Here is a 15,243-nt window from a genome sequence, read left to right on the forward strand (position 1 = left end):
ATGGCAGTTGCTAAAAAGCATTCGTGAAGTAAAATCATGTAGCAACACCAAATGGCGGTGCCCCAGCATGGCCACAGCTCGTGAGCTGAAACTAGATAAAATAAAAATAATAAAAATAATAAAAAATATTGTGTGTGTGTGTATATGTATGTATATATATATATATATATATATATATATATATATATATATCTATATATATCTATATATATATATAGAGGGTACTATTATTCATAGTACCCCAGCACGCTAGGAGGGACTTTTGCAGTCAAACTACTAAAATAAACAAATTGTACCGAATGCAAAACTTCAAAGCAAGTCATTTAAAAAACAGAATTTAGTTACATATCACCTGTGATTTCGCAATCAATGCAGAATATGCATTCTATGCCTTCAGTGCAACGAACTCAGACATATAAGAAAAACACAACATTACAAACCCGACAGCCAACCGTAGAATTCGCCGCAGCATTACCTATGAATAGTACCCTCTATATAATATAAATAAATATTTTCAAAGTGGAAAAATTTACAGATTTTTTCTCTTACGAGGTTTTTCACGCTAACTACTGATAATTTCTTATAAAGATTTTATCCTTAATTTTAAATTCATATATATATATATATATATATATATATAAATATATATATTTATGAGTGTATATATATATATATATGTATGTATATACAACAGTAATATTAAGGAATGGCCTTAATAGGCCATTCAACTCACTAAAACGAGCAGCTAAACTCAAACCGCTAAATAGTAGTAATTCAGAAATCAAAGGAAAATTTAAAACATTTACCCGAATCATCTTTGGACTATGCATAGTTTCGACATAATTTTGGGCTGCTCGTTTTAGTGAGTTGAATGGCCTATTAAGGCCATTCCTTAATATTACTGTTGAATGTACATTATATAGCCTATTGACTATTTTTTTCTTTCTCACTAGACCGCTGGTGGCGGAAAAATTTCTATTGAATTTTTTGCTACCCTTATATTGATTAATTAATGATTTTTTTGACTAATTCTGAAATTAAATCAGCAGTCTATATTTGCTGCTGATAAGTTGGCGCGATGACGGTAGATTTTGAAAATTTAGAGTATATATTCCCAAGGCATCGATGCTGTTGCCTCGTGGAATATTTATTCCTCCTGACTTATTTGCCGATGAGACGGGCCAGTGGTAAATTGACTTGATTAAATTTAATTTAATTTAATTAGGCTAGTTTGCCAAAAAGTACGTCGAAACTATGCATAGTCCAAAGATGATTCGGATAAATGTTTTTAATTTTCCTTTGATTTCTGAATTACTACTATTTAGCGGTTTGAGTTTAGCTGCTCGTTTTAGTGAGTTGAATGGCCTATTAAGGCCATTCCTTAATATTACTGTTGAATGTACATTATATAGTCTATTGACTATTTTTTCTTTCTTACTAGACCGCTGGTGGCGGAAAAATTTCTATTGAATTTTTTGCTACCCTTATATTGATTAAAATATGTATGTATGTATGTATGTATATATATATAATCTATAGATAGATAGATAGATAAAAACATGATGCGAAGGATTCAGCGGTACATATGTTTCGGGCCTTTATTAGACAGATTTATAACAATGCATAATGTATGTCTGTGGCCTTCTTCAGCCGCGCACAACAGCTTCCACAAGGACATGTGTTACATCAAAAATTCTTGGTTGGGGATGCAAATCCTCTCATTCGCGTACGACATAATGCGGCAGCAGCATAGAATTGAAGCGTCCATCTCTTTCTTCTCTCAATGTTGAATGAGGAAATTTGGATGTTGAAGTAATGTAAATAAATAAATACATATATAGACGTGAAGATGGAGGGGCGAGAATTTAGGATGATCAATTTACTCCACCACCTACACCACCAAACGGTATACACAGGTGCTTATAATTATCAAGTACTCACCCCGAATTTCGATAGATAGATAGATAGATAGATAGATAGATAGATAGATAGATAGATAGATAGATAGATAGATAGATAGATAGATAGATAGATAGATAGATAGATAGATATACTTTTCCAGGTGTAGGAATGGCTGTGTAGTAAGTAGCTTGCTTACCAACCACATGGTTACGGATTAAGTCCCACTGCGTGGAACCTTGGACAAGTGTCTTCTACTATAGGCCCGGCCGACAATAGCCTTGTGAGTGAATTTGGTAGACGGAAACTGAAAGAAGCTTGTCTTATATATATGTGTGGTGGTGCATGTTTATGCGTCTGTGTTTGTCGTCCCAACATCGCTTGACAACCGATGCTGGTTTGTTTACGTCCCCGTAACTTAGCAGTTCGACAAAAGAGACCGATAGAATAAGTACTAAGAATAATTCCTGGGGTCGATTTGCTCGACCAAATGCGATATTCCAGTATGGCCGCAGTCAAATAACTGAAATAAGTAAAAAAATAAATGCATATATGTATATGTGTGTGTGTAATTATGTATATATATATATGTGTGCGTGTGTATGTGTGTATGTATGTATGTATGTATATATATATATGTGTGTATGCGTGTGTGTAAAGTTTGTGGATGTACAAGTCTCCATACTCTTTATTATTATTAATATTTATACACACACATACACATATTTATATATGTAGTCGAAAACAAGATCACACTCTCTCACGAAAGGGAAAGAACAGAGAGAAAGAGAAAAAGGCTGTGGAAAGCATTAAAACAAATCTCAAAGTTTTCTATAAATTCGCAAAGGAAACAGCTACAAAACAATATAAAATAGGACCATTGTTCCAAGGGAATGACTCACTGATAGCGGACCCAGGAAGGATAAGTGAGATACTCAGTGAACAATTTAAAAGTGTCTTCACTTCCCCCTTTGGATACCTGCAGATAAAAAATCCGGCTAAATTCTGTAATATTGTAACTCTAAAAAAGGAGGTACCAGCCATCGATTACATCAACATTATGAGACAAGTGTAAGAGCGGCCATAGATGAAATTAGCTCATACTCCGCAGCTGGTCCTCATGGCTTCTCAGCTATTCTCCTGAAGTCATGTAAGAAGGCTTTAGTGAAACCATTCTAGATAATTTTCCAAAGTGTCCTTGTAAGTGGTATACTTCTTAAAAAGCTGAAAGATGGCATTAATGCCCTATCCACAAAGATGGAAGCAGATCAGAGGCCAAAAACTACAGGCCAACCTCTCTGACTTCGCATATCAGTAGAGTCATTGAGCGAATCATCAGAAAGAAGTTGATAATGTTCCTAGAAGAAAATTACCTACTGGACAATACACAACATGGTTTCTATCCAAGAAGAAGAAGCCTCATACAACTCCTACAACACCATGACTGGGTTTCGAAACAGCTGCTTGACCATTCAGATGTTAGTGTAATATACCTACAAAGGCATTTGATAAGATAGATCATTGCATGATAAGTTATAAGCTACAAGACCTTGGCATTGCTGATAAACTAGGAGAGTGGCTGCATGACTTCCTTAAAGACAGACCCAGGTAGTTGCAGCTAATGGTACCCTTTCTGAGGAAACTCAAATCCTAAGTGGCGTCTCTCAGGGAACTGTTCTGGGGTCATTACTGTCCACAATAGCCTTCTTAGACACGCCCACAGTCACTTGGACAGCCACTGTCACTAGTTATGCCAATGATACAAAATTCTGGCAGGCAATAAAAAAAATCAAGATGACATCGCACGCTTACAGCAGGATCTGAGTTCGATATACGTGTGGACCGAAATAAACAAAATGCAGTTTAATGCTGGAAAATTTCAAGCACTGCACAACACGAATGCACAACAGCCTGCATATACAGGACCCGAAGGCATTGCAATCCCAGAGTCACAGGTAGTATGTGCAATGACGCATCATTTCATGTGCACATTACCAAGGTGGCAGCAAAGTGCAGACAACGGCAGGATGGATATTGAGGTCCTTCACGACAAGAGACCAAGAAACTATGTTGACCCTGTGGAAAACTTTGTTCTCAGCCGCCTGGAATCTCAGTTATGGTCACTACACAGTGCCAAATTAGCAGCGGAGCTTTAAGCAGTCCAATGCCACTACACTAGAAATATTGAAACAGTGAAGCGGGTGATCTATAGGGATAGGCTGGGAAAACTGTAACTTTACTCCTTGGAGAGAAAGCGTGAGAGATATGCAATAATCTACATATGGAAAAGTCTAGAAGAGCTAGTACCTAATTTCGTCGTTGAATGTTATACAAATGCCAGAACTACCAAAGGTAGCATCCACTCCATCTAAATTCAGGACCAGGTACTGTAATGGTCTAGGGTTCAAAGGCCCACTGCTCTTCAATGCCCTGCCACAAAAATTAAGAAATTTACATAAGGTGGAAGTAGATGCCTTCAAAAAGGAATAGACAACCTCTCCACAATACCGGGTGAACCAACAGCCCGACATGAGGTGCAGACGAGAGCAGCGGAATCAAACTCCCTTACTCACCAAATAGGCCAACAGTTAGGACAAAGGCACATACAGGAGTGGTGAAGTGAAATACCCCAGACTGAGGAAATCAGAAAGATCACGGTGGTACTCCACCAGCATGACCGTAGCCACATGGCTGAAACAAGTAAAAGAGTATGTTTGTTAATATATATATATATATTGTATTATATTAATGTGTGTGTGTGTGTGTGTGTGTGTGTGTGTGTTTATACATACGGGCTCCGATTCCAAGTCAGTCCTCGTTTCCGATCATCAGCTGATAAACCGAGCCTGGTTTTCTTTTGAAATACCCACTGTCTGAATATTTTTTAAAAATATGAAATGAAAGCTTGAAGAAAACACTTCCATTTAAAAATATTTGTGAATGGCATGTGCAAAAACGGCTTCTTCAAGTTCGCGCTTTTCATTTTCTCTTCTGATCCACGTGGCAACGTCATGAACTCCATTATGAATGAAGTGGTAAAATTACATTGCTGTTTAAGCAATGTTCCAAATTAATGCTTTTAGATAATTAATACCTTTAGATAATACTTTAACATCTTTTTAAAAAACAATAGATGTGTATATTGGGTATTCATTTTGCATGCGCCTGTGCAGATACATACATATACACATGCGCACTAATATACACACCTTTATATACAGAATTATACCTTCATCACACATACTTATATATAGACATGCACCCCTCACATATACTCACATATAGACATGCACCCACACATTTTAAAGCATATGTCAATAAAACCTATTAGTTAAATATTTCGAAACTATCTTTTTTTTCTGAACAAGAACGAAATTCAAAGAGGCTTGTATTTGCATAACAGATATATAACCGCCTGCATATAATGCGTTAACAGTTCAAATTATTACTACCTTAAGTCAAGATTTTCAATTTTTCGCTCAAACCAAAATCACACTCATCTTTGACTTGAAGCTCCTGTACCTGTATGGTTGCGAACTATTTATAATAGACGAAGCAATTTTGAATTTGTGAGGACTTGTGTCAGACACAAACCATATAAACTTCGTCAAAGCCGTAGTACAGTTTCTATCAAGGTTGACAAATGAATGTATCTGCTTGTAATAACAGATTTTGAATGTGAGTTCCGTTGCCCAAATGTGTTTTAGGTTGATAATTGCTATTTGATTCAGCCTTGGCAGTGTATACTATCGACTTTGCCAGACAGTTACCATCTAGTGGACATTTTTAACGAATTCTGAAGTTGCATGATCTTTGTTGACTAGCTGTTTGCATCTCTCTTATGTTGTGTATTCCCAGAGTCTTTTACGTGTCTACTCTTAATAGAAAAACCACAATTTCTAAGCGCCTCAATTGCACCCATAAATGCATCTTCAAGATACGTGTTTACTAATATTTTCAATCAAGTTCCTCGGTGTACAAGGTGGGTGATTGGATTGTCTATGCATATATATATTAAGTTCTCATTTAGTTTTTGCTATGGTCTAAAACTATCCGGTCTTAACGTTGCATCAAGAAAATTAACAGTAATACTAACTTCTATTTCCTGGAATATTTTCCTAAATCTCTCTAACTTATGACCATTACAATTTCTCGATAGAAAACTACAGTCCATTTCAGGAAATTTTATTCTTAGCAAATTCGGAATATATAACCCTATGATTTCACTCACCTGAACTCCATCATATGTTTCCATGGATACGTCGAATAACTCCCGCTTTTCTCAACCCATATGTCGTTATCAAAAAACAGGGGTGATTTTCTTAAGTACATAATCACGTCAATGTCCGACTCATTAATATTAGTGATTGTTTTTGCGAAATTTAGGGCCTTCAATAACAGAGTTATGAATACAGAAAAATAAAAGTCAGCAATGTCAGGTTCCTTTCTCTTTTATTCCCTTAAACTTTTCCAGAACTTCTAAAGTTTTGCACCATAATTTTAATAATGAAGCTGCTTTTATTCTGAAAAAGATTTTTTCCAATGTTTTTTTTTTTGTCAACTACCCTTGACTCGGGCTTTGTTGGGTTAATCAATCTACACTTAGGGTTACTCTTGAAGATCGCTTAATGGTCCTTCAGCGCTATAAAAGAGGGCTGAGGTGCAGGCTCTCTGCCTATGAGTATATGTGCGTATGCGTGTGTCTGCGTACGCATGTAGTTATGCAAGCATGAATGTATATATATATATATATATATATATATATATTATATATATATATATATATATATATATATATATATATATATATATATATATATATATATATATATATATATATATATATATATATATATATATATATACAAGATAAGAAAATGGAAAAATACATCTAAATCAAATATCAATTACCAGATAATACTCAATCACATACTTTATTAAACCACCATATAAGAGACTGTGAGGTTAAACATAAAAAGCAGAACAAATCAGTGTACATAAAGGAATGTACATAAAAAAGTGTACATAAAAGAGTAACGTTGTATAATAAGTAGAATATATATATAAAAGAGAATATAAATATAAGTAAATATAAATATAAGTATAGATTACATCTTACAGCTGTTTCGGCCATGTAGATAAGTGTGCTCATTTTACCAATATTAGCTGTAAGATGTAATCTATACTTATATTTATATTTACTTATATTTATATTCTCTTTTTTATATATATTCTACTTATTATACAACGTTACTCTTTTATGTACACTTTTTATGTACATTCCTTTATGTACACTGATTTGTTCTCCTTTTTTATGTTTAACCCCACAGTCTCGTATATGGTGGTTTAATAAAGTATGTGATTGAGTATTATCTGGTAATTGATATTTGATTTAGATGTATTTCTCCATTTTCTTATCTTGTATTAGTAATTTGTGGTAAATCATTTTACCTTTGCCCATATAATACAGTAAATGAATTGATTGCATCACAATCATTAACATTTATGTATTAACTTTGTTGGGTACTTCACTAGCAGTATATTGGATATATGTTATCCCATGGAGGGTTGCATTTACAACCCCTATCTCAATTTGTATATATATATATATATACATATATATGCATACATACATATAATATATAAATTATATATATATATATATATATATATATATATATATATATATATATATATATATATATATATATATATATATATATATATATATATATATATATACGAGGTCTGACCAATAAGTATCCGGACTGTTGCAATAGTAACAAAGCTAAAGCACGCAGTGTCAAGCCACTTGGCACAGATTGACCTTGAATTTTGCTTTGCATGTTTACTACGTTTAACGTCCTAGCTCACTTCCACTGTTTACACCAGTGCTTGGAAAGAAAGTGTGTAGTGTATGATCGTCGCATTGACCATGACAGAGAAAGTTATCGAGAACTATGAACACTTTTTGAAAACGATCATAACGGGTGATGAATCGTGGGTCTATGGATATGACCCCGAAACAAAAGCTCAGTCTTCGCAGTGAAAGACTTCACCCTCTCCAAGACCGAAGAAAGAATGAATGAGTCGAAGCAATGTGAAGACACTGTTGACAGTTTTCTTCGACTACAAGGTGCTTGTTCATCTTGAGTATGCTCCACCTGGTCAGAGAGTAAACAAAGAGTACTACCGCGACGTTTTGTGGCGTTTGCGGGATGTTGTTTGTCGGAAAAGGCCACAAATGCATGTCCGATGAGTGCCAATTACACTCTGATAACGCACCTGCCCATTCAGCGCAGCTTGTGCAGCAGTTTTTGGCTTGGCACAGCATTCCCCAAGTTCGACAGCCACCGTATTCCCCCAGATCGCGCCCCTTATGACTTCTCTTTCAAAATATCAAATGCAATGAAGTAGCTGCTGATTATCCCAGAAAATTAGTTCCATGAATGCTCCCATCGATGGAAACAGCGCTGGATTAGGTGTATGGCTTTCGAAGGGGACTATTTTGAAGGAGATTAAATGCAAAATTAGTACGTGTTGAAGTTTTGTATTTATAGCACCAGTCCGTATACTTATTGATCAGACCTCGTCTTTGAACTGCTAACACATCACACCTTAGCGCCTTCATTCTGTATTTTAATTACGGTGAGACTCCGTCTAGTGCAACTAGTCATAGTAAGATGACAGGAATAACATAAAAGAGACCTAATGAGTCACGGAAACAAACGAGGTGACGGAATTAATAAATAAATAATTATCCCAAATTCTGACTACCTCCGTTTTCTTTATATAGAGAGAGAGAGAAAGAGGGGGGAATGAAGGCGTGTGGCTCAGGGGTTAGGGTGTTGGGCTCTCAATCGGTCGTAGGTTTGAATTGGTTACCATGTTGTGTCCTTGATCAAAGTACGTCATTTCATTTTGAAAATGAGAAGCAGCCAGATGCTGCCACAACCTTCTCTACCACAAGTTATTAAATTCCTCTGGGTCACGGATGAAAAGTCTGACAGTGTGCTCTCGAATTCAGTGACATCTAAAACAACCAGCGAAATTGTTGTACAATCTAGCAGGTCATATTTGCTCGCGAATAACGATGAAACATGTACAAATACACGCATGCACGCACACACGGGTCGTTGATTAAATAACGAACTGATAGGAGTGATCACTTGTGGAAGATGGATGATATACCCTTTTACTGAATAATTAACTACTATAATGGCCCCTGTATTTGCCAAACTTTCTAACCCACCGCATTACCCACTGCTGTCTTACAGCATGTTTCTTATGGTCTAGCTCGTCTCCAGAAAGACAAACAGCAGAATGAGTTATCGAGGAAGCCTGTGTTCGGTCGCTCAACATTTAAGAAATAGCAGTCAAATTTCTCTCCAATAAAACTGCACCCTCCCAAAAAAGGGAGGACGTGTTGAACAATGTAAACTTAGATACACGTACAAATGGACAGATGCATTTGATGAAGTTGGTCATAGTAAAATTGTGCCACCGATTGAAAATTTGCTTATTTAGCGATAAATTGTTTTTCATTAATAAATTCCAGAATATATCTGTGTGTGTGTGTGTGTGTGTGTGTGTGTGTGTGTGTGTGTGTGTGTGTGTGTTGTGTACCCACCCCTGTATAAATTAATCTGATACACAATATTTCCCTGACCATAATCCGTACTCCAGCAATCGAGACATAATAACGCCAAAGACTCGTTCATTAATGTCCTCCTCTTCCGGTAAACATAAAATCAAAAACAAGCAAAAGAAATTGGCTGAAAATCTTTTCCGTTTCGTTCTTTGCAGACGCTACTGTGACTCAAATTTCTGATCCTAAACCCATGCCGCATTTCTAATCTTTTTCTTATCTTCGTTCTCTACTAAAAGGCAAAAGAAACTTATCTGTAGGCAACACTGCTTTTATTGGTGGATCCTTGCTGTCCTTTATCTAAAGAAAGCTTTTAACAGTTGAGTATCAGGTGCATAAAACAGCTTGTTTTATATTCTTGGCACGTCGCAGTAAAATTTTTCTGAAACTCTTGTGGAAGTTATTTTTATAGTCAACTTCGTTTCCTAGCTTTATATTTGTATTCATATTGTTTTTTTTTCTTTTATCCGATCTTTAACGATAACCATTGTCTCATTCTCTTTTTTTTTATATATACATACATATATATTTTATAATATTGTCATGATGTTTATATCAATACTATCACCAACATGAAAGTTTGGCGGGAACCACAAAACCACATAGATAATAAGTAACGTGACAACATAAATAATATCGCAATGTTATCTTCCTGAGAACTTCTATCACCTGTAGTATATTGCAAACATCTTTGCCAAGACATCATGTTTACTGTTTCCAGAGATGTAATATACTTTATATACATTTTATTGTATTCTGTGTTAGATCCCAAGTATATTCTACTTGGATTGAACGCAGTAGCATGAGATACAGGTACAAAAGTAGATACCGAAAAGTGTCTAGCGATTTCACTTATCAGTAGACTTTATTCACATCTTATATGTATATACATATATATATATATATATATATATATATATATATATATATATATATATATATATATATATATATATCACGTGATCACGTGACCGACCAGACCATCAGATGTTGTTACATATCGCTGGTCACAATGCGTTCGCATTGTTTTAGCCTTCGAATGACGCCACCCCGCTGGCTAAGCGAGCAGGCCAACAGAAGAAAGAGTGGGAGAAAGAGTGGTGAAAGAGTACAGCAGGCGTTTTCGCTCAATAAACACACACAACGCCCGGTCAGGGAATCGAAACCGCGATCCTGCGACCGCGAGTCCGCTGCCCTAACAACTAGGCCATTGCGCCTCCACACACACACACACACACGCACACACACATATATATATATATATATGTATGTAAATAGGTGAATGAACTATCCTATGTTTATCGTCAGCATGGAAAATTCGTTGAACCGATACCAGGGTAGCAAATTCACGTCAGAAACACGGTTGAAGCGACCTGTCCAAGGGTAGAAACTCCGGGTTCGTGTGCAGAAATTTGTGTGTTGTATATGAATAAATGAAAGAATGAAGTCGAACGAAGATGTTAACAAAATTCCTTTACTCTCAACATATGTTTCGAAGACAACATGGTTTCATTCCAAAGGAATAAAGGGTGCATTATGCAATCTTCTCATCAGGAAAGAAGAGGAGCCTCTCTCGACAAGACAAACAAAAATTTCGATGACTGCCTACATGGTAAACAAAACGATAATGAGTGTTTTCGTTTTGTTTACCATGTAGGCAGTCATCGAAATTTGTGTTTGCCTTGTTGTCGAGAGAGGCTCCCCTTCTTTCCTGATGAGAAGATTGCATAATGCACCCTTTATTCCTTTGGAATGAAACCATGTTGTCTTCGAAACATATGTCGAGAGAAAAGGAATTTTGTTAACATCTTCGTTCGACTCCATTCTTTCATTTATTCATATATATGTATGTATGTATGTATGTATGTATGTATGTATGTATGAAGGTAGGTAGGTAGGTATCTGTATATATGTATATATCTATGTGTGCGCGTCTTTGTGCCTGTGTTTGTCCCCCATCACCAGTTGACAACCGGTGTCGGTGTCTTTACATCCCCGGTTCGGCAAAAGAGACTGATGGAATAAGTACTAGGCCTTAAAAGAAAAAAGTCCTGGGATTGGCTTCAAGGTGGTGCTCCAACATAGCTGCAGTCAAATGAATGAAACGAATAAAAGTATATATATATATATATATATATATATATATATATATATAATATATATATATATGGAGGCAACTATGCGGATAAACAAATTAACTATAACAACTTGGGTTTGATATACAATGTGTGTGTGTGTGTGTGTATGTGTGTGTGTGTGTGTGTGTGCCGAAAGAAAACAAAGACTGAAGATTTTCAGACGATGAATATTTAAGTATATGTAGATATTTATATATTAATTGATCAAACTCACACAAAGTACAAAAGACACAGAAAATTAAAGGGGAAAAGGTAAGGTGTTGTAAGTCCAACAGATGTTTCTGGTGGCTCGGAGATCCATCATAATGTTGGTAGATGTAGTTCACCAAAATATACCGCCAGTAATGCAAGCAGATAAACATTGGGCCTCCATCATCAGGATAAAAATATTACATTTCAGATCATGTATGTGTGTATGTGTGTGTGTGTGTGTGTGTGTGTGTGTGTGTGTATGTGTGTGTGTGCGTGTGTGTCTGCACTACCACTCTATCAAGCAACACCAGTACAACTCATCTATTTCCCTCTCTCTCTCTCTTTCTTTCTCTTTGACGAAGAGTTTCCATCTGAAACGTTAGCATATACTACTTTCGCATGGCAAAATAATTTATTCCATTTGTTCAACATTTCACTCCTCTAAATGGTGTCCCCTACTATTTTAAGGAATAAAATTTCACGCGCAGGCATACTTTGACTGTTTAAAGTCCAATTACGGAATCTATATATCTGTGTTATAGAACAAACAACTCTGGAAAAGTGGTTGCGTGTTGTGTGGGTATGAGTGTGCGAGTATATGTAAATTTGTATGTATACGTGCGTGTTCGTTTATGTACATGTGTGGATAAGAGCATACTGTAACATGAATGTTTATGATCCCAAACCGAAATATTTAAATAAGATAATTGACATTCGTACTATATATATATATATATAACTAAAAATAAGGGTGTCTGAGAGACACCACCATGCCGAAATAGCAGTCAAATCCCTGACTCTAAAAACCACGTTAAATGTTCATATCGCACCATGAGATAAGAACATTTAACGTGCGATATGAACATTAACGTGATTTTTAGAGTCAGGGATTTGACTGCTATTTCGGCGTGGTGGTGTCTCTCAGACACCCTTATTTTTAGTTGTAAAAAATATTACCTTTGTATGGTATTTTTCCCATGCTGGCCACTTGATAATATCGATATTATCCTTATTTATAATTTATATATATATATATATATATATATTATATAATATATATATATATATATATATATATATATATATATATATATATATATATATTGACATGTATATATTTATTGTGTTTGTTCCCTTGTGCGTCTATATGCATATATATAAACATACAAAATATACATGTATGCGTGTGTGTGTGTGAGTGAGTGCACGCATACATATATACATATATGATATGTACATACACACACATACACATATGCATATATCACATATATCCACTAGACACAGGCATTACATAATGTTGTAAAAGGGGAATCGAATACATGTAGTTATGTGTACAATTCAAATAACTGATAACCTCATCATGTCCACTTTCTTCATTGCCCGCAACCTACGTTTTTCTCATTTCACTTTTTCTCACTTTTCTTCTTTCTCTTCAATCCGGTTCTCGCCAAGTCATACTATGTCAGTTATCAGGCATGATTTTTCTTCTACAACAATGTCAGGTTTCCCATGTTTAATCTAATAGTTACACAGGATTTTGCAATTCTCATTCTCAGTAACTCCTTCTGAGATTTGATTATGCCGCTTTGATCTTTATTATTATCATCATCATCATCACCATCATCATCATTATCATTATTATTATTATTATTATAATTATTATTATTATTATTATTATTATTATTATTATTATTATTATTATTATTATTATTATTATTATGATTATTATTATTATTATTATTATTGCCTTTACACAGCTTCTAACGTTGGATATGTACTACAGTGTCAGCTGTTCACTAGTAGTGAACTAAGGTTCACTTATTTTTCGAGCACCTTCCGGAGTATTCGAGCAGTTCCAAGCAATGCTGTTGTCTGCAAGTGCTCCACCCTTATTGCATCCCCTATTTATTCCACTTACTTCTCGAGATTTTTGCTCACTTCCCAGGGCTCCGACATTTATTGGTACTACTGCTACCTTTTTCATCGACCAAAACTGCTTAACTTCCCAAGCTAACCTGTCACATCTCTCAACTTTTCTTTCTTCTTTATCGCATGCCTTGTTGTCAGCTGGGAATGCTATATCAATGATCCACCATAGTTTGTTTTCTTTCTCAATTAAGAGAAATGGTCGCACTGGATCATAAAATCCCATAGGATCTTTGCATTTCTATTTTCGACGATGCCTTCAGGTTTGTGGTCGTGCCAATTTTTTCCTCTGTCAAGGCCATACTTGTTGCAGAGTGTCCAATGGACAAGCCTGGCTATATTGTTGTGGCGTCTCTTATATTCCTTCTGGGCTAGTGGCGTACATTGGCTGTTAATATGCCATACGGTTTCACCGTTTTGTCCACAGCTTCGGCACTTATCACTTTCTGCTGTATTGTCTATTCTGTATTTTATATAGCTAGTTTTTATTGCTTGCTCTTGGGCAGCACAGATTAGAGCCTCCGTTTCCGGTTTTAAATATCTTTTAATTAACCACAGCCATCTTTTTCTCTGTCTTATCTTCAACATCCCTATGAAATTGACCATGCATTCTTTTCTTTACCCACCTATTTTCAGTTTCATTCGTTTTCAATTTCTTGTATAGTGCTTTATCTTTGCAATCTTTCATCCTACACAAGCCTGATCTTCCTACTTCGAATAATAGCGATTCTGTGGCATTTTTTACATACCATGCTATGTTGTTTTCTTCTGCTCTAATGCTGTGTTCGCATCCAATAAGTCCTCTTCCCCCTCCTTTTCTTGGTACATACACTCTGTCTGTGTCACTTTTTGTGTGGAGTGACCCATATCTAGTTAGCAGCTTCCTTGTCTTTCTGTCTAAGCTGTTTAGTTCGTCTACTGTCCATGCGATTACCTAAGGAGTGAAATCACCCAGGTGTTGATAGCTTCGATCTTATTCCGTCCATTTAATTTCGACTTAAGAATCAGTCTCAGTCTGCGCAAATACTCCACCTTAAATTTTTCTGTCATTTCTTTCTCCATTAATTTATCCAATTCCAAAATCCCCATGTACTTATAGCCCGTCTCTTCTATCTGCTTATTATTATTATTATTATTATTATTATTATTACTTTTTGTTGTTGTTGTTGTTATTATTATTATTATTATTATTATTATTATTATTATTATTATTATTATTATTATTATTATTATTATTGAGTGAAAGAGCAGTGCACGCCATCAAACTGACACTGGGGTAAAATATACGAAGCCCAATATACCCACCATGACTACCCGTCTGATAAGGGTACACCAGGCACATGCATGACAAACATATGTTCGCGACATGGTGATCTCATATCAAGATAAACAGCACATGACCTGGAAGGTGGGGCCCAGATAGAATTTTCTTCTGGA

This window comes from Octopus sinensis, linkage group LG11 (genome assembly GCF_006345805.1).
Source record: "Octopus sinensis linkage group LG11, ASM634580v1, whole genome shotgun sequence".
Taxonomy (NCBI): Eukaryota; Metazoa; Mollusca; class Cephalopoda; order Octopoda; family Octopodidae; genus Octopus; species Octopus sinensis.